This window comes from Mus caroli, unplaced genomic scaffold, assembly GCF_978045245.1.
Source record: "Mus caroli unplaced genomic scaffold, Mus_caroli_1 scaffold_20, whole genome shotgun sequence".
NCBI classification, from domain to species: Eukaryota; Metazoa; Chordata; class Mammalia; order Rodentia; family Muridae; genus Mus; species Mus caroli.
Window position 1 is genome coordinate 43,761,942 of NW_028227275.1, and position 21,503 is coordinate 43,783,444.

The window sequence follows — 21,503 nt, forward strand, 5'->3', positions numbered from 1 at the left end:
TGGGTGGTGGTGGGAGGTAGGTGGAAGGAAGGGTAGGATGAGGTTGGCACCAGGTTGGGGAAAGAAGGTAATTCCCCTTTGGAGCTGTTTTGCTTGTGAAACAACCAAGTGGAGTGGAGAAGCTGGCAACTAGAAAGATCTAGGATGGAAGTGTCTGCAGACCTGAGTATTAAAGCCTCCACAGAGAGGAAGGGTCTTTTCCTGCAGCTATAGACCATTCCCTGTGCTGGGAGGCCAGTGTTCATAGGAACCAGGTACACATTCAGGGTAGGCAGAAAACCTGTCGTGTGTGGTTACTGGGGTTTTGTTTGCTTTTGTTTTTGTTTGGTCTGGTCAGAATTGAGCTGGGAGACATTACATTTGTTTATTTGTTCTGGAAAAATCTGGTAGATAAGTGGCTAATAAGGTATGGGGAAATAGAAGGTGGGGCCAAATTCCAGAGATGATAAGGATGTCGGGGCAGAGGTGGTCCTGTGATAGGAGAGGGAGGAGGGATGAAGATGCTTTATATCTGGGACTCAAGACTTCATCTCACTTTGCTCGAAAGAAAGAAGCAAGACGGTGAGCTGAGTTTGTATCTGAAGTAGTGTATTTCTTTCTTGAACTAGTGTATTTTTTTTAAACAGCTTCTTCTTTTTAAAAATATTAATTTTGCTGTGCTAGGGATTGGATTCATGAAAGACAAGCACTCTTTTACTGAACTGCAGTCCAGCCTGTTGGAGTATTTTCTGGTGCCAAGGTTCATGACTGAGCTCTAGGAAAAACTGTTGGGAATGGTGTTCACCGCTGTTGAGTTAATTTGTCCCGGGAAGAGGTGAACAGAAACCCTGCTCATTACAGGTGGGGCCAGTGATAGACTACAGGGTCCCACCTCAGTCTGTCTTGATGAGACAGTGGAGACACAGGTGAGGGGTAAGGAATGTAGGTGGGCCAAGAGTAGCCCCACTCCTTTCTGGACCTAGGGTGTGGCCTCACTCCTTGGAAATTTCTGGAGCAGTCACAATCTTGTTTACACTGAATATCTTAGCCTCCCCTGCTATCCTGGTGACCTAGGGTTTTTTCTGTTGTCATTTTGTAAACAGTAAACTATTTGATATGTTACTTCATATGCCACCAAAATCTTCTCTATGGCCACTGTAAAGACAAGGAAGTACCGCTCTCCCTTAAGAAGCCCACATCCAATTTGTATATTTTGTAGTCTTCCCCCAAGAACCTCTGTGTCTGTCAATTCCTGTGCTTAAAATTCCACTAGTGGTCTCTGAGCTGAGTGTCTGCCCTGCACTGAGCTCTGCTTCCTACCTTTCAGCCTGTGCTTGGGTGACTAATGTCAGTGACACCTGACATGGGTCTTGGCAATTTTACCAAGGTGACCAAAGGACAATCTTGAGTGTCATTCATTAGAAACATTACATTTAAATTTTTTGTTGTTTGTTTTGGATTTTTTGAGACAGGGTTTTTCTGTGTAGCTCTGACTGCCCTAGAAGTCATTCTGTAGACCAGGCTGGCTTTGAACTCAGAACTCAACTGCTTCTGCTGCATCTGATTCTAGAGTACTGGGATTAAAGGCATATACCACCACTGCCTGGCTACAGTTAGATTTTTGAGATAGAGTTTCTTATTGACCTAGTGCTTGGTGATAAGGCTAGGTTCGATTTGGCTAGGCTAGCTGTCTAAGGAGCCCCAGAGAAGCCCCAGAGATCTGCTTGTCTCTTTCTTTTCAGTGCTGAGATTACAAAAGTGTGTCACTGTGTCTAGCTTCCTCCTCCTTTTGTTCTTTTTCTTAACATGGTTTCTGGGGGTGGAACTCAGGTCTTCATGCTTGTCAACCAAGTTCTATACTGACCCTGACAGAAGCACCCCACCTTGATGCCTCAGGCTTATAATCACAGCAGTTAAGCTGGGGTTGGGGAGGAATTAGTGGATCCAAGGAGCTAGCTGGGCAGAATCTGCATACATACTTGAGGTTCAGTGAGATACTATGCCTCCAAAAAATAAGCAGGGGAGTGACTGACTGAAAGATACCTGATATTGACCTGGCTTCTACATGCACATGCAGGTACATGTCTGTGTACCCTGCTCACACATGTGAACATGTACACACATAGTGATCAGACCGTGAAGAGTGATTGGTACAGTGGGTTATCCTGAAATATATAATATATATTATATGTAGTAATCTTATATATAGTAATATATCTAATATAATATATGTAATATACTATACTATTATATTACCTCTCATGTATCTCATTGTGCTCATAAATGCAGTTATTTGTCAATTAGAGTGTATTTATGGGGTGGGGATATAGCTCAATGGAATACTTGGAATGTGGAAGACCTCAATTTTGATGCCTAGCTCTGCCCAAAAGTAAAATAAAAACTTCCCGTGTAAACATGAGGCAAGGCTATAATGACTTAAATTTCAATGTGATATCTTACTCTATCATCCACTACTTTTGTCACATGGTCGTCACATGCTATTGTTGAGAATCAACCTATGCCATTTTGGTTGGCACATGGTGGTCACATGCTGTTTGTTGCTGAGAATCAGCCTAAGCCATTTTGCTTGCCTTTGTAAGCCCATCGGTGAGTGCACTTGCTATCTGGGCAGCAGTGAGAGAACAGGTAAAGCTGAACATTGAAAAGCAAGTCTCAGGTCAATGCTGTTACCAGTGTGGGCTCTGACTAGGCCTTCTGTGAAAGGCCGGCTGCAGGATTCAGCTGGAGTCAGGTAGTCAAGAATTTTCTGGAATCTGTCACTGGACCTAGGAATGTGCCTAGGGCACTGCCACTCTTGCCAGGATTGCTTGCTTGTCATTGTAAGGGGAATGCAGAACTGGCAGGATGTATGTCTAACCTGCAACAGTTGGAGCATTAGTTAATTTGTAAGGTAGAATTCGCCAGTGAGAGTGAAGTCTTAATTCCTTTCTGTGACTAATAGAGCCTTTAGGACTTAGGAAACCTTCCTGTAGTTACCATTTAGCCTTTCCTAATCTACACTTGTATGTCTTATAGGGTGAGTGTGTGTGTGTGTGTGGGGGGGTTGTCTCTGTGTGTGTGGGTTCTGCCTCTGGGGGGGGATGGACGTGTGTGTGTATGTTTGCATACTTTTGTACTTTTATACACTGCTAGGGATCAAACGCAGGACCTCTGGTATGCTTGACAAGTGTTTACTGTTGATATAAATTTCATCTTTCTGATGAAATATTTTTGAAATAAATTATGTAGAATGTAACAGCAAACTTCTAAACTCCCTGAACATAAACTGTGACCAAAAAAAAAAAATGCATTAAAAAAAAAAAAAACTCCAAAAAACAAAAACATGGGGTTGGAGAACTTGCTCATGGTTACTAGCACTTGTTTGTGCAATGACCTGGGTTAAATCCCCAGCATCTACATGGAGGCCACAGAAAATAATATTAAAAATTAAAACAAACTTACATAATTGTCTTTGCATCAAGTGCTTTACTTAGTGTCCTAGGTATCTCTAACATTTAGAAGAAGTGTGTTCTTAGTGCCAAATCAATCCCATTGTGAGGGGAGCTCTCTTTTGGTAGATATGATTTTGAAACAAACAAGAAGTGAGTAGTCGTCTGGAAAGATGGATCAGTGGTTACTGCTTTTGCAGAGGACATAGTTCAATTCCCAGTACCCATGCGAGAGGCAACTCATGATGGATGGGCTGAAACTCTAGTTCCAGGGAATCAGATGACTCTGGCCTCTGTGTGTTCCTATACTTGCGCGCGCGCACACACACACACACACACACACACACACAAAGGTGTATCTTAAATAGACACATGAGAAGTTTACATTATAAGATAGATTGATAGATTGATCGTGGCCATTAATATTTTACATCAAAAAATAAATTCTACTAATATATCTTTGAAAAGCCTAGTTGACTGATACAGAATTCTTTGTTGTTGATAGTAAAGTTAACTAAATTGAGAAGGGAAGGAGTTACAGAGACGAAGTTTGGAGCTGAGATGGAAGGAAGGACCATCCAGAGACTGCCCCTCTCGGGGATCCATACCATAATCAGCCACCAAATGCAGACACTATTGCATATGCCAGCAAGATTTTGCTGACATGACCCTGGCTATGCCAGTGCCTGGCAAATACAGAAGTGGATGCTCACAGTCATCTATTGGATGGAGCACAGGGCCCCCAATGGAGGAACTAGAGAAAGTACCCAAGGAGCTGAAGGGGTCTGTAACCCTATAGGAGGAATATCGATATGAACTAACCAGTATCCCCAGAGCTCATGTTTCTAGCTGCATATGTAGCAGAGGATGGCCTAGTCGGCCATCATTGGGAGGAGAGGCCCTCGGTCTCGCAAAGATCATATGCCCCAGTACAGGGGAATGCCAGGGCCAGGGCCAAGGCCCAGAAGTGGGAGTAGGCGGGTTGGGAAGCAAGCGGGGTGGGTGGTGGGTATAAGGGACTTTGGGGATAGTATTTGAAATGTAAATGAAGATAATATCTAATAAAAAATTGTTAAAAAAAAAAAAGGAAAGGGAATGTAGGGAGAGAAGGCATGTTTGAATGATAGTGACCACAAGCAAATGTCACAAACAAGCAAATGTCACAAAGAGGGGATTCATTCCTCCCAATGTGCAGAATTGAGCAGTGACCATGGAAGGACACAACCTGGTGACTTTTCAGGCTGGGTGTAGCCTCTAAGTCCCACACCATCCTGACCTTTAGAAAGCCATTTAGAGCCGGGTGTGGTTGTGCATACCTTTAATTCCAACCTTTGAAGTCAGAGGCTGAGAGATTTCTGAGTTCAAAGCCAGCCTGGTCTCCAAAACCCAGCCACAGCTACATAAGGAGCCCCTCTTTATAAAACAAACAAACAAACAAACAAACAAACAAACAAACAGAAAAAAAAGTCATTTAAACCTCTATGGTCTCTTTTCTCATCAATTAAATTGGAGATTGGATCTTTAAACTAGACCGACTTTTTTCTTTAGGATTCTGGTGAGATGCTGTGATGTGTCCCTGGCTTTAAGTGTTTACCTTATTATCTGAAGGACTAAGAAATAAGCCCAGAAGCATAGGACCTTGTTCCTTTATGGCAACATTCTTCTTAAATTATAGGACATCCGTATATACCCACACCCAGAAGACGCAGTAACCATGCCCTGGACTCTGTTCCCTAAAGTTCCTTTCAGTTTTACAGTGACACATTGTTCCAAAAATAATGTTTAATTACCCTTACGAAGGCTGCAATTTTCTCTAGAAGGCTTAGCAAATAAACACTGTGAGTTCCTCGAGAGCTGGTCCTATGAATTCTTTATTTTGGTATTTTCCTCCCCAGAACCTGGAATCTGTTTTTGAGTAAGGTGCTTGGTAGGGAATTATACTTGAATACACTGAAGACTTTCATAATAACTCTGAATTACATTGGAGGATCTGGTAGCATGCTGGAAAAGAAAGGGTTTTCTCTAGGCTGAAGAGATGGTTCGGTGGCTAACAGTGGACCCAAGTTCACAACCCCAGCATGTGCTTGTCTTCACAGCATTGGAGAACAGAGACTAATGGATCTGGTACCTCGCTAGCCAGCTAGCCTAGCCCAAATGGTGAGCTTCTGTTTCACTGCTCTCAGGCAGTGAGGTAGAGGGTGCTAGAGGAAGACACGCCCCTCCCATGTCCTCTTCTCACCTCTGAAGGTTGGGAGTTGAGGCTAGCCTGCATTACATAGCTAGACCTAGTCTCAAAACTAAACAAACAACAGTTTTAGCAAAACTTGGATATACAGGAATGGTAAACCATAGATCTCATTGTGAGTTAAATATAGTATAAGCATGTTATAGATTGGTTTGCTTTTTAAATTTTTTTATGTGTATTTGTATTTTACCGACATGAATTTATGCTTTATGGGCATTCTTGGGGCCCAAGGAGGCCAAAAGAAGGCATTGGATCCCCTGCGACAGGAGTTACAAATGGTTTGAGCTGCCATGTGGGTGCTAGGAATTGAATTTGGATCCTTCGGAAGAGCAGCCAGTGCTTTGCATTAACATTGAGTCCGTTTGAGCCCACTTACTCTTTAGCATTATAGAGCGAGGTAGGCTGTGTTTGAGACAGTGTCTTATAGACCAGGCTGGCCTTGAATTTTTGATCATCTTACTGCCTCTGCCTCTTGAGTACTGTGGTTACATATGTGTGTTCGCCAACCACATCTAGTCTGGCTCACTTAAAAAACTCTTAACATTTTATGTATGAATATTTTCCCAACTAAATCATTTAAAAAAACTTTTAATGAAGAAGCTAATATATACACAATATGTATTGTAATCTCATACCTCATTGATAATGTGCAATTTTATGTTTTTATGTACCTGTGATAGAAATACATTTAAATATTTTTCAAAGTAGACACTGAAGCTTAGAGACCATAAGGCCTTTCTGGAGTCTAAGTTGTTACTTAAGTGATAGTTTCCAGGGTTCCGGCTGGCTCTGGCTGGCTCCAGAGGTCATCCTGATCAGATTCTCTTGTTCCTCATTTGTGTGCAAACTCAAGAGAAAGTACTGGAGCAATAGCTGATTGTGAAGATTGCAGACAGGAACCTTGGTGAGGGACCAACAGCATTACAGCCGAAACGGTGACAAACGTTAGAGAGTCTATGCATGTGTTTCTTGGAGTTAAAATAATTGCAGAGTGTTGTAGATGAAATCATACTCTGTCTCTTATGGTTCATTTGGAGGGCATTCAAGGTGTACCAGTATTTATAAATACTGGTATAGAAATGCTTTTCCTGGGAATTCCAAAGAAATCCTTCAAAAGAAAACAAAACTAGAAACATACTAAGATATTCATAGCAAATGCTCACTAGTAACAATATAGTTTGGAAGTACCCAAATTCAGCCCTAAGACTGGTGAAAACAGTAAAGAGCGTTGATATCCAGGAGATGAAAAGGGCAGAAGATAAAGCCCACCACCCATTAGTGTGAGCAAATAAGAGAGTCTGTAATGTTCACAGATACTTACGAAAAGAAGCGGAGAAGTGTGAACTCATGGCCAGGGGAGGCTCAGTGGCCTTGCCTGTCATGTGCAAAACCCTCAGTTGGATACCCTGTAGCCCTCCAAGTGGAGAGAACCTGAAGGATATGAACTGGTACCATTGTGAATTTGTTTTTGAGAAAATATCATGGTGCTTTGTGAAAACATGACAGGCAAGGCCACTGAGCCTCCCCTGGCCCTGAGTTCACACTTCTCCGCTGCTTTTCCTAAGTATCTGGGAAAATACTAGAGCTTATGTTAGAGTGTTGATGCCTTTTTAGAAAGTTAACACTTCCTTCTTGGAGAATCTCACACAGGTGTACTGTGTATTTTGATCATATGTGTTCCCCAGTCCTCACCTCCATTACCCCCACCCCCACCCGGAATTCAACTTCATTGGCTTCTCCCTTTCCTCTTTAAAAAACAATGTGACCCACTGGATCTAAAATTACTGCTATTCAGACCTCATGGCTGTGGAACCATTGGAGCATGGTCAACCCACTAGACGCTTCTCTACCGTCAACAACCAAGTAACTCCTCTCCTAGGGGTGAGTTATGAGTTCCTTCTTTATCCATGCTGGGATGATGACTGTCATGGTGGATGAGGTTTCCCAGTTGGATTTTTGAAGTAATATAAGGTCGTGTGCAGAGCCCAGGTCATGAAGAGGCCCCTGGGGCCTTTAGGCTAACACACTTGATAGGAGAGTTTATGATATCCAACCTGTAGGAAGACTGGGGTGGAGGGGTTGGGGTATGTGGGAATCTAGGGTCCCCGTTAATGACTGCCTGCCGTGTGGTTCTTGGCTGGAAATAAAACCTGTGTCTCTGTCCAGGGCGTCAGCCCTTCCTCATCCCTGACTGTTGTTAACGAGAGCAGCGGACCACATGGAAAGCAGTTGAAGCCTCCACTTTTTATTACTCTGACGATTCCATGAGAACAAAAATGGCTACTCGGAGGGTTGTGATGAGAACTAAATGAGAATGTATGTGAAACTCTTGCTCATTATTAATATAATCATTCCTCTAAGTGGTGGGGATGGTAACCACCTTTAATCCAAGCACTTGGGAGGCAGGGGCGGGGGCGGGGCAGGGGCGGAGGCAGATGGATCTCAGACAAACCCTGTCTCAAAAACAAAAAGAAAAAGAAGAGGCACCATTGCATACACTAGCAAGCGTTTGCTGAAAGGACCCTGATATGGCTGTCTCTTGTGAGGCTATGCTGGGGCCTAGCAAACACAGAAGTGGATGCTCACAGTCAGCTATGGGATGGATCACAGGGCCCCCAATGGAAGACCTAGAGAAAGTACCCAAGGAGCTAAAGGGAACTGCAGCCCTATAGGTGGAACAACAATATGAACTACCCAGTACCCCGGAGCTCTTGACTCTAGCTGCATATGTAGCAGAAGATGGCCTAGTCGGCCATCACTGGAAAGAGAGGCCCATTGGACATGCAAACTTTATATGCCCCAGTACAGGGGAACACCAGGGCCTAAAAGTGGGAGTGGGTGGGTGGGGAAGTGGGGGGGGAGGGTATGGGGGACTTTTGGGATAGTGTTGGAAATGTAATTGAGGAAAATACGTAATAAAAAAATATATTAATAAAAAAAAAGAAAGAAAAAGAAGAGGAGGAGGAAGAAGAGGAGAAAGAAGAAAGAAGATGAGTGAGAGGAGAAGGACCTGAAGGAAGAAACAAACAAATCCTTAGTTCTGAACATTTTTGCATTCACCCTCAGATGCACATCAAATTCAAAGGCACCCAATATGAGAAGTAGATAATTTTTGTTTAAGCTTACACCACTATCCCCATTCCTAGCAGGCCCAGGACACAGCAGACCTCCTCTCTAGCCCTGGCCCTTGTGAACTTGCTAAGGATACAGCTAAGAACACTAGCACCCAGGAATTTGGCACTTCTGACCAAATTCAACACTCTCCCTTTCTCAACGTTAAAGTTCAGAAACACTGGGATAATCCCCAAGCCGGATGAGAGCTCTACCCAAAAGGAGGCCTGTGGTTTGGGGTTTCTCTATAAATGCTCTTTCTGTAGCAGCCAACACTGGGTGCTTTGGATTCTTGCTCTGTTCCTTGACTCCCTGACCCACTGCAACTTGGACCATCTGGGTACAGAACTTGAGTTTCTTTGTCTGGAGGCAGATTCATTTAACAGAAAAGCATCAAAGAGGCTGCCCTACTTTTTAGGGGAGGTATGGGTATATTTGAATGTTGTGCTTGCTCTCTCTCTCTCTCTCTCTGTCTCTGTCTCTGTCTCTGTCTGTCTGTCTCTCTCTCTCTCTCTCTCTCTCTCTCTCTGTCTGTCTCTCTCTCCTTACTGAATAAACATAAGCTAGGTTCAGAATCCAGTATGAGTAGCCAGAGATGGGAAAGGAGTCTGAGACTAGTCACAAGTCTGGTGAGCAAGAACTCACCAAAGCACACGTGTAGATTAGTTTTCACTGTGACACTGAAGTCCCCAATTGACTGAACAGCACTGTGCTAAAGTTTTGCTGGTTTCTGAGTCATCACAAAGGGAGATAGGTATTTGGAGGAGGCGGACTGTAGATTGGTCCCAGGTCCTTGCACATTCAAAGCGTGCCAGCCTCAGCCCCATGATCTCTATTTTTGGATGAGGAAACTTAACGCTCAGAGTGGTTAGGGAAGTTCTATTGTCTGTTAGGAAGTGGCAAGTTAGTTTATATACATTTCTGTTTGCCTTCACCTCTTTTGGCCCAGTGTCTTCTACTAGTGAGTGATGGGCTTCAAGGATGCTGTGCCCATGTGATTCACGGGAGGGACCATGTGGAAGCCGGTTAGCTGAGTTTTTTAAATATGCCAGGAGCAAGCAGGTAAAGAGCTCTTGCCAGGCTGTCACGTGGAAGTGGCCAGGGAGGTCTTTTACTATATTTTTGGCCTGTGATGCTAATGAGGTTGAAGATTCCTTTTAGACACTATTTTCTATGTATATACGAGTGGATGTGAGTCTTTTGGGTCTGTGGAGACTATGCTGCCAACCAGCTCTGCCAGCTCTGTGACTGCCTGGGCTGCCTGGGAGGGTAGGGCTTCCCCTGTGAAAGGCTGAGTTCCTCACAGGTAATTCTACACCAGCTTGACCTAGGAAGCAGAACAACCTTCGAGACAAGGATTCTACAATCTTTGTTCTGAGCAATCTCAAGTTCTCTCTTCCTTTTCTTTCTTTCTTTCTTTCTTTCTTTCTTTCTTTCTTTCTTTCTTTCTTTCTTTCTTTCTTTCTTTCTCTCTCTCTCCCTTTCTTTCTTTCTTTCTTTCTTTCTTTCTTTCTTTCTTTCTTTCTTTCTTTCTTTCTTTCTTTCTTTCTTTCTTTCTTTCTAAACAGGTGCAGGGGATTGAACCCAAAGTCTTGTACATGCTAGGCAAGTATTCTATTACTGAACTACAACCTCAGCTCATCTCTATACCATAAAAATAGAGCTTTCTTTCCCCCTATGAATAACCTTGCATCCTACCTACCTATGTTCTACTATAATTCCCTTTGGTGTCTATGTAAAAGTCACTTAAAATATGCTTCTGGGTTACATGCTTTGGGACTGAGTGGAGTTCAGTGTATGGCCCTTGCCTAGCATGACTAAGGCAGGTTTGGGCTTGAGCCCAAAAGATAAATGTGTGTGTGTGTGTGTGTGTGTGTGTGTGTGTGTGTGTAGGTGGATAGGCAGACAGATAAGTGGTAGACAGACCACTTCTCAGGTGTGCACGTTTAGAAAGGAGTTAGTGTGGGTATGTGTGGGTGTGTGTGGGTGAGAGAGAGACAGAGACAGAGAGAGACAGAGACAGAGACACAGAGGGAGCCTATGTGCTGCTGTCCAGCACTAACTTGGCTACTCTAGTACCTTGCATTACTGGGATCTGAGAGCCTCTATCCTTTCGTGTCTTTGCTGCTTTTCAGTTAACCTTTGGGATCATCTGTGCTACAGTGTGTGACTTCATCTCTTTTAAGGTTGAATACCATTCCACTCTGCCGACAGAACACATTTTGTTCCTCTCTCCTTCTCCTAATGTGATGTCTCTTTGATACTTAAATGGATACTTATGAGCTTCCTTTGGCTTTCAAGGAAGTGTGTGAAATGTACAAAATTGCTATAGTTAAAGTCATGGTAAGCACAGAATTTTAACTTGAAAGAGAGCTTTGGTAAACGATATTAGTAATGGAGAAATGAAGCTGGGGGGGGCACTTTTGCTGTGAAAAACAGAGTGTTATATTAAATCTTGAAGTCCCCTTGGAATTGAGCGGGAAAAGCTGCCCCTAACCCCCCAGCTTCCCCTTATCCTGGGCTTTGACCATTCTCTACTGTAGTATCTACACTTAATGCAGTCCAAGGGAGGTCCTGCTGAGAGAAGAGGGTCTTTGCAAGTGTGCTGACGCCAGTGGACTCTCCTCAGGGGAAAGACTCACACAGGCTATCACCAGCATTCTTTCTTCTTTGACCTGTATGTGTGTGTGTATGAGTGTGTGCGTGTGAAAGAGAGAGACAGACTGACACAGAGACACAGGCATCTGGAAGACAAAGTCTATTTTATGGTTTCTCTGAACTTGCTGCTTGGAAAGAAAATTTTGATTCTTCCTTAATATCCTTCCATTTAGGAAAAGGTCTGAACACTTCCATTATTACTGGAATGGTCTGTGTAGACCAGTCAGGCCTTGAATTCACAGACATGCCTCAGCCTCTTCTGTGCTAGGATTAAAGGTAAATGTGGGCCCAGCTGCCATTCCTCATTTTATAGGTAAGGGAGCCTGGAGGAGCCTGGGGCAGAGCAGAGTTAGCTCTGCTTCTGTACAAACTGCAGCCTGCTTCTCAGGTGTGCATGTTTAGTAAGGAGTTAGTATGTGTATGTGTGTGTGTGAGAGAGAGACAGAGAGACAGACAGAGAGAGACAGACAGAGAGAGACAGACAGAGACAGAGACACAGAGGGAGACCATTTGTCACCCTTCTACTACATGCAGCCTGTGTGCTGAGAAGCAAGCCGAGTTGCACAACTTGAGGATAAACTGCATTACCTCTTACTCACTTTCCTGTTGGCTGACTGTGCACCAGACTCTACTTCCTTCCTGTGTCGCTTGCCTGAGGTCTCTCCTTCCTGAGCAGACATAACATGAAGGAATGAATGCCTTATCTCATCAGACCTCAACCCTCCCTCCTGGTGAGATTCATGTCACCTGTGATTGGTGAAACCAGTTGGAATTCTGTTCTACCCACCCTGGCCCTCTCTTCTGCACATCCCCTGGGGACTGCTTCATCTTTCCTGCAAACTGTGTGTGCAGCAAAGGCAAGCTTCACTCTCTGCTGGTGTTCATAGCTCTGCCTTTCAGGGATTGTGCTGAGGTAAGGAGAGGAGAGAATACTGCCCACTAATGGGTGAAGTGCACACTTTGGGCTTCTCACTGCAATCATGATCCTGAGACAGTGGCTTGCCATTACACACAGGAGTTGGTATCCTGCTCATGTCACAGCAGTCCCTGAGAGAGACTGAGCATGAAGGTACTGCCTGGGACGAGATGCTAACAGGAGAGATTTAAACCGTGTTTCCTGCTGCAATGAGATGTGGGCCTGCTCGGCATGCCCATATGGTTATATAGATGTGTGCATATATTTTGTATACATGTGTATTTTATTTTTATCTATCTATCTATCTATCTATCTATCTATCTATCTATCTATCTATCCATCTATTTATCTATTGTTTTTTCTGGTATTAAAGTCCCGTGTCACTATGGCCCAGCACACGTGCACTTTTTAAGCAGTATTTCTATTGCTTTAAAAAGTGTATGGCAGCGTCTGTGGTTTGGCTTAGGTAAAGTTCCTGCCTAGTATGCAGAAGGCCTTGGTTTCTATTGTGAGCAATCACCTCTCCAGATTCTTGCTTTGGACCTGATGAGATGGCTCAGTGGGTAAAAGTACTTGCTGTCAAGCCTGATGACCTGACTTTGATCCTTGAGACCTAACTACATGGTGGGATCAACGTCTGTGTGTTACTCTTTGACCCCCACGTGAGTATTGTGGCACATGCACACATAACATCACCCCTCCCACCTCCCACATGTGAGAATGGAAAGCCTTTTTGTTATTTTTTTAAAGATTTATTTATTTATTGTATGTATATGAATACACTGTAGTTTTACAGATGGTTGTGAGCCGTCATGTGGTTGCTAGGAATTGAACTCAGGATCTCTGCTTTCTCCAGCCTCACAATTTATTTATTATTACATGTAAGTACACTGTAGCTGTCTTCAGACACACCAGAAGAGGGCATCAGATCTCATTACGGATGGTTGTGAGCCACCATGTGGTTGGTGCTGGGATTTGAACTCAGGACCTTCAGAAGAGCAGTCAGTGCTCTTAACCACTGAGCCATCTCTCCAGCACCCTCGTAATTGTTTTTTAAGATAGTGTCTCACTATGTAGCTCTGGCTATCCTGGAATTCATTATGTAGAACAGGCTGGCCTTGACCTCCCAGAGATCGGCCAGTCTCTGCCTCCTGAGTGCTGGGATTAAAGGTATACCTTGTCCAGCTTCTTCTGTCTTGCTGTAGAGGCCAGACTAAACTGGTACTTGAACTTCTTATCCTCCTGTCTGTCTCCTAAGTGCTGGGATTATACTTGTGGACCACCATGCTTAATTCTTTTTTCTTAAGTATTAAAAATATACTTGTCAGGTCTCAGGCTCTTCATATATCTCGACATGAGCTCAAGCTGGACTCAAGAAGGATTTCTGGAGTTAGATAAAAAGCCAGTGTTGCTTAGGAACTTGTGAAATGGCTTCTCCATCCCCCAAAGAGTCCTTCCCCATAGCTAGTCCTTATAAGCCATGCGATTTGTCTGCCCCTGCTCTCTCTGTTCTCCATCTCTTGCTGTCTCCACGACTTCTGTTTCTCTAGTCTTGGCCATGTCGAGTCTGTGTCTGTTTCTCTCTTCTCTGGACTCTTCCAGATGCCTTTGGGTATTTTCTCTCTTATTCCCAATAAAAAAATCCTTCTTCCTAATGGAGAGGCTATGTCAATGGTTTACATACGATCATAACAAAGGTCTAGCCTGAGCTACAGAACATATTTCTTTAAATGCTTAACTGTTCTCAATTCCATCTTTGTGCAGTGGTCTTTCTGTAAATAAATTTATACTTCTAAGTGTGTGTTTGGGAATGAATATGAGTGAATCTTTTCTATTTTGACAAATAGACATGTGTCCTGGTTATATCAAGTAGATGGTGGTTTTGAAATGTCCTCATCTGCATTGGTCATCTTCTTTTATTGCTTGAGTATTCCAAGATAAATGTGATATGACAATCACTGGCTTGCAGGCCTTGCTTGCGTCTTCTGTAAAAATAGCTCTGCCCTGCCTTGCACCCTTAGCCTTGCTTGACTTTCTTCTGTCTGATCCTTGCATACTAAACTGGAAAAATAGTTGTTTCTTGGTTAAATAAAGGTAGAAAGAGGCCCTTGTTTTACAGCAGCAAAGTAAACCGTGCTCCCACGGGGCTCTGATTAGCTGTGAGCATTGTTGAGCAATGCGGCTCCTTCCACACTCATTTCCCGTGACTGACTTACTGCTCCTGACCTTGCTTTACTGAACTTCATCTCTCTCCTTCCCTCTGCTTCCTATTCTTTCCCTCCTCTTCCTCTTCCCTTCTTCCCTGGTCTGGGGGGATAGATTCCACTGCCTAGAGCATAGGTTTATTGGATTTTGATTGATAATGTTTACATTCTAAGACCCAAGATTTTCAGAGCTAAGCCATGGGAATCTCTGTGTGTGGTTGCTGTCACTCCAGCACATACCTGGAGTCTGACAGTTGTGTTCCTAGTTCACTTCTTTTGCTTTGTTTTCAAAGTAGCTATCAAATTCAGCCCCAAGGCCGCTGTTGTTTAAACCGCTTTGCAGTGTTTTCACTCCCCTCTTGGGGCCTTTCCTGCTGCCATCTGCTCTGTCACAGTTCTGGGATTCACTCTCCGTGTCAGAGCTGAGCTTGGGTAGCTTGTTCCCGAGAACAGGTTCATGGGGTAAGCGTGCTTTCTACTCAGGTTCCTTTGACTCTCGTGGTGATTCTCTGCTTATGCTGTGTAAGACTCCTATGTTTCCCATGCTGTTCCATGAATCATTTTGTCTACATAACTCCCTCTACCCTTTCTATTGAGCGTTCTCATTTTTGCTGTCATGTCATTAATGTGCAAGAGCATATTTTTATTTGCTAGGTGTTCTGTGGTTTCCTGTTTGTTCTACCAACCTATTGCTGTAGGAAAACCGCCTCGACTGCAGCCCCGTCTGTTTTATTCTTCATTCACACGCTCCAGGGTTCAGTTAAGACCATGGTGACAGCGATAGTCATCTGATGATTTATCCATTTGCTTGTGGCACCTGTAACAACTGGAGCTGATGGCTGGTGTCCCATGCTCTGATTTCTTCCTTTTCTTCTTCTCATAGCATGGAATTCATTTTGAAAGAAGATTCTGGAGAAGCTGCCCATTTTCCAAGGCAGCGGGATGGCAGCTGCATGTTCCTACATGGGCTGACATCAGTGCTCAGTATCATTCCTGCCAAACTCTATTGGTCAACATAATCAGTTGTGTGTGTGTGTGTGTGCCTCCTGCATGAGTCGTGGTGCATGTGTGGAGGTCAGAAGACAACCTGGAGGAGTCAGCAGTTTTCTCCTCCCACCATGTGCCAGGGGGTCAGGGATTGTTGAGCTTGGTAGTGCACACCTTTATCTGCAGCGACCTCTCACTAACCCTATCATCTATTTATTTTTTGAGGACACAATGTCTCTCTGAGGATGCTGACTGTAGTTTTCTGTTTCCTAAAGTCTTTTTCCTGTTAAGAGAAATATTTTAAGTCTCATTCTCTCTAAGTCTAGATTTCCCGGTAAATAAACTGCCTTGCATTGGTAACCAAAATTCCAGGAACTGATAGGGCAAACACGTGAGCTAGAATGAGATCTATTCCACGGGCTTGGGCCCCTCTGGTTTTTGCTGGGGAGCCTACACACCTTTCCCGAGGCACTTCTGCAGAAAGGAAACCTTGGATCTTGGCCAGGCTTGAGATCCAAGTGTTTTATAAACAGCTTCCAAACCTCTTGAAAGGTGCACCAGCCTCCACCCATCCCTGAACGTTTTGAATACCCATAGTGTAAATATTGCTCATCCTTTCTCTCCGCTGTAGCTGGGATTCACGTGGCTTCTCTGTTATTTGCCTTCACTCTGTTCTTCCAGTTTTGTGGGGTTTGTTTGTTTGCTTGTTTGGATGGTTGCTTTTCTTTTTTATAACTCCTTTCTTCATCCAAAGTCATTCATTTGTCATCCTTACCACTCCACTGAGGACCAAAATGTCTCTTGCCTTGACCCGGGTGGTTCTTTATTTTGTGTTGTAACCCAGAGAGTGAGTGTGTTGTCCTTGAGGCATGGCATTCCTCTTCCCTCTCCTTTACCAAGTCTCCTTATTACTGGCACACAACAAAAGCAACAACAACAGAACCACAACAACAAAAAAAACAAGAGTTGGTTTTTAGAGCTCAGTCTTGTGTTGTTTTAGTTACAGGTTCATAGCCTCTGTTTTCAGGGTCGTCTCTTCTGTCTCACTGCAGAATTATTTTGTTCCAATTCTTCTTAGTTCTATTTTCTACATAATTAAAGAATCGTTAGCAGGGCATAGTGGTTCATGCCTTTAATCCCAGTAGTAGATGGGAGGCAGAGGCAGGTGGATCTCTGAGGTAAAGAGCAGCCTGGTCTACAGACTGAGTTCCAGGACAGTCAGGGTTACACAGGGAAACCCTGTCTTGAAAATGAAAGCAAACACCAACAAAAAGAATCTTTAGTAAGTTGTTAGCATAGCAGCCATACATGTTTCTCTCCAACTTCTGTTTGTCATGGAAATCCCTTCGGTTATGTGGTGTTTTCCCATCTCCTTGCTTTAAGAGAATGCTCTACTAGTTGAAGTTGGGATGAGAAGTGAAAAAATCTTAATCAACCTCTGACTCCACTTACCATGGTGATAAATGTACAAAATCAAAGGCATTATTAGTTTGTTCAATTGTCCTTCAAGTCACTGAGAACATATATTAACAGTCTGTATGCTTATGTGTGTGTATACCACCACTGCAGTGTTGGATTAACTCGTGTGGGTTTGGGTTAATGTCTAACATCCTTCCATTTCAGCCAGATGACTCTATTTATTATTCCTTTAGAACAGTTCTATTAGCATAATTTAGTATTTCTGGGAGTGTCCTAATTTCTAATGTTTTCACTGATCGTTGAACTTTTGATAACAATCATTTGTGGGTTTTGTTTTGTTTTCTTTTCTTTTCTTTTCTTTTCTTTTCTTTTTGGTCTTGTTTCATTTTGTCTTATTTTTTTTGAGGCCTGTTTTCACTATGGAGCCCAGACTTTTACCTCTGTCCCTAGAGGACCCCTATTAAAGGCACTGACCATCATACCTGGCATATTTTGAGTTTACATTCATTGAAGCTCAATGAACCAGGGGGTACAGTTCATTTTAATAGATTTCTATGGAACAGTTTGGGGTTTACAGAAAAAATGCAGAGAAGAATGGTTTCCAAACCATGCACTATTTCACCCATTATGAACACCTTGCATTCGTCTCTCTCTCTCTCTCTCTCTCTCTCTCTCTCTCTCTGTGTGTGTGTGTGTGTGTGTGTGTGTGTGTCCCTGCCAGAAAAAGGGTGACATATCTTTTTTTTTTTTTTTTTTAATTGGAGCTCCAAGTGGTTGTAGCTGTCTAACATGGATGCTAGGAACCAAACCCTGGTCTTCTAGACGAAGAGCAAGCACTGTAAATTCCTGGACCCCCCCCCCACACACACCCCGGCGGGGTATATTTGTTATAACTAATGTAACTCCACCCCCACCCTTTTCTTCAACTCCGATTAAACCCACACCTCATGGATACCGGGCAAGTGCTCAGCTGGTGAGCTTGCACCCTGATGCTCATCATCCCCAGCGGGGTGTGTAATGTCTCTTAGCCACAGTGACATGGGGAAATGCCTCTGGTTGTTAACAAGGCTCACTTACTGGTCCTCCCCACTTCTTCCACACCTCTGACAAATATTGATCTTAGTACTCTCTCTAAAGTTTTTTTTTTCTTTTCCAGAACACCAAGCACTTGGCATGACTCAGTTTGTAATCTCTTCCAAGTGGTTTCTTTCTGTGGCGCTGAGATAACTAACTTCCTTTTGTCAATCCATCATGTGTCGCTGTTGCGTGTATGTTAGCCAGCAAGTGAGGCTGACTCTCTCAGGAGGCGCCTCCTGTTAATGCACTCTTAGAGCATCTTCTTTGTTCCCAGCCAACACTTGCTAAGCATGTCCAGAAGTGCTCCGGCCCACCACTGTTGTCTCCATGACCTTACACTGAGCCTAGGAATGATCCCACCCAAACATCAGTTGTGTAGGCTCCCTGCCTAAGACGCTCACACTGTGGGAACTATTGCTGAGCTCAGCTTACCTGTGACAGGAACGTCCTCTCCAGGTCTTTAATGTCTTGACTTTACAGTCTCTGAGCTGTGAACTCATTGCTCTTAGTTATGGTATACCTCAGTGTGTTTATCTATTTACACAGCCAACTTTTGGCAATTTGGAATACAGCTTTTCCACCATTATTAAACATTTCTTCCCATGCCCTTCTTTCTTTGTTCTTTTCTTCTGGGAGTCCCCTACCCACATTTCCAGACACTTGCTTTTCATGTTGTCACTTGGGTCTCAGAGACTCAGTGTGCCATGCTTTTGTTTGTTTGTTTGTTTTGTTCCTCAGACTGAATTTTGTCACTTAACTTGTCTTCAGACTCAGTGATTCTTTCTTTCTTTCTTTCTTTTCTCTTCCTTCTCTCTCTCTCTCTCTCTCTCTCTCTCTCTCTCTCTCTCCCTCTCTCTCTCTCTTTCTTTCTTTCTTTTTAAGATTTATTTATTTATTATATATAAGTACCTTGTAGCTGTCTTCAAGCACACCAGAAGAGGGCATCAGATCCCATTACAGATGGTTGTGAACCACCAAGTGGTTGCTGGGATTTGAACTCAGGACCGCTGGAAGAGCAGGCAGTGCTCTTAACTGCTGGCTTTCTTTCTTTCTTATGCCAGCTTAATCCTGCTTCTGGATCGCTCTAGTCAGTTCAGGCATTGCAATGTGTCAAGTTGGTTTAGTGATTATAACCTGCCTGTTCCAGACCTTTCTTAGTTCATTTTTTAAAAACTATTTTTTTTTAATTTTTACTGCCATTTGGTTAGCTATCTCATAATTTTGTTTAATTCTTAAGTTGTTTGAATGGATGTATAGTAGTTATTTAGTCTGTTTTGTTTGAATGGATGTATAGTAGTCACTTAAGACAAGTGCCTGATTGCTTTTAGGGATAGAATTGACCATTTTCCCCCTATGTATGGGGCAAAGTTTTGGGTTTTTTTGCATGTCTTGTGTTTGTGTTGTAGCTGTGCATCTTGTGATATAGTGTTGACTCTGGAAATCGGATTTATTTAGTGCCTTTTTTTTTTTTTTTTGAAAGAGGTTGTATTGTTGTGAGAAGCCACTCAAGTCTCTAATCAGCTCTGTAATCCCAGCACCCTAGAGACAAAGGCTGGAGGATTACAGATTCACAGGACTTGGTTGCACAGTGAGACTTTGCCTCAGAAAGAGAAAAAGAAAGGGGGAAGTCTCTGTCAAGTTAACTTCCTGATCTGCTAATGACTGGTCTTTTCTTCTTCCCGAAACTAAAAAGGGGCAAGGGTTACTTAGAGGAATATTGTTTATTGTTGATATTTTTAAGTTAATATTTATTTTATCTTTAGTTATGTCTATTGTGTATGGTTGTGTGTGAATATGGAGCCTGACCCAGTTGGCATGGTTGCTGGGATCCGAACTCAAATCAGCTGGAAGAGCAGCAAGCCATCTCTCAAGGCACCCCCAACCCCCACCCCCACCCCCACCCCCACCCCCACCCCATTGTTGATATGTTAGTAGTACAATCTTCAAGTATTGATAATGATGTGAACAGCCTACTCACCTGTGAGGTTGTTGCTGACATGTTGGTGACCCTGGGGAGCCTTCATAGCAAGGACAAAGTGGGTGGGATTTTCCAGTTAGATTAGCCGGTTAATCTCTTCCCTAGCACTCATATTGGGAATGTTGTTGGAGTTTATCTTGGAAAGCTTATCCCATGCAGCTTATTTAGCATACATTAGGTCTTTGGTTTGAGTCTCAAAGGAGGAGGAAGAGAGAAAATAAGAAAAAGAGTTTAACCTAAATCCCACAAACATAGTATTAGAAAAAAAAAGTAAGACTGTAGAGGCCCCTGCAAGCCACATATTTGATGGAGGGGGCGTCGGGTAAACACACTGGAATAGCTGCTTTCTGGTGGTGTACATACGGCAAGCGCACACACCATCAGCACCGTCGTCTCTCCCCTCCCTCTCTATTTTACAGGCTGTTGGAAAGCCTGCTGGGACATGTCATCGCAGGATGCCTGGTGCTTGATAGGAACTTGGCAGCACAGTATTCCCTCTGAGCAAGTACAGGATGTCACCAGGAGTCAGAGCCTCAACAGAGTCAGACTTCCTGTGATTCTAAACGGTAAAATGAAGTCCGAATGTTTTTCTTTTTCTTTTTTTTTTTTATTTTTAATATTTTTATTACATATTTTCATCAATTACATTTCCAATGCTATCCCAAAAGTCCCCCATAGCGCCCCCCACTTCCCTACCCACCCATTCCCATTCTTTTGGCCCTGGCATTCCCCTATATTGGGGCATATAAAGTTTGCAAGTCCAATGGGCCTCTCTTTCCATTGATGGCCGACTAGGCCATCTTTCGATACATATGCAGCTACAGACAAGAGCTCCGGGGTTCTGGTTAGTACATCATGTTGTTCCAACAATAGGGTTGCAGATCCCTTTAGCTCCTTGGGTACTTTCTCTAGCTTCTCCATTGGGAGCCCTGTGATACATCCAATAGCTGACTGTGAACATCCACTCCTGTGTTTGCTAGGCCCCGGCATCGTCTCACAAGAGACAGCTATATTTGGGTCCTTTCAGCAAAATCTTGCTAGTGTATGCAATGGTGTCAGCGTTTAGAAGCTGATTATGGGACGGATCCCTGGATACAGCAGTCTCTAAATGGTCCATCCTTTCATCACAGCTACGAACTTTGTCTCTGTAACTCCTTCCCTGGGTGTTTTGTTCCCAATTCTAAGAAGGTGCACAGTGTCCACACTTTGGTCTTCATTCTTCTTGAGTTTCATGCGTTTATCAAATTGTATCTTATATCTTGGGTATCCTAAGTTTTGGGCTAATATCCACTTATCAATGAATACATATTGTGTGAGTTCTTTTGTGATTGTGTTACTTCACTCAAGATGATGCCCTCCAGGTCCATCCATTTGGCTAGGAATTTCATAAATTCATTCTTTTTAATAGCTGAGTAGTACTCCATTGTGTAAATGTACCATAATTTCTGTATCCATTCCTCTGTTGAGGGACATCTGGGTT

General features: G+C 43.3%; 1 protein-coding gene across 7 annotated transcripts in view; it reads left to right on the forward strand.

Moving 5' to 3' along the window:
* Positions 1-21,503, forward strand: part of Gcnt1 (glucosaminyl (N-acetyl) transferase 1) — a 133,815-nt gene that overhangs the window by 19,832 nt on the left and 92,480 nt on the right. For 4 of the 7 annotated variants that reach the window (XR_015046159.1, XM_029472442.2, XM_021152337.3 and 1 more), the window contains exon 2: positions 20,443-20,589. The exons of 2 other annotated variants lie outside the window; for them this stretch is intronic. The gene's annotated coding sequence lies outside the window, so the exon portion shown is untranslated. Of the gene's footprint in view, positions 1-7,468; positions 7,555-20,442; positions 20,590-21,503 lie in introns of all 7 variants that reach the window. One more of the 7 variants, XM_029472443.2, reaches the window with a different exon arrangement.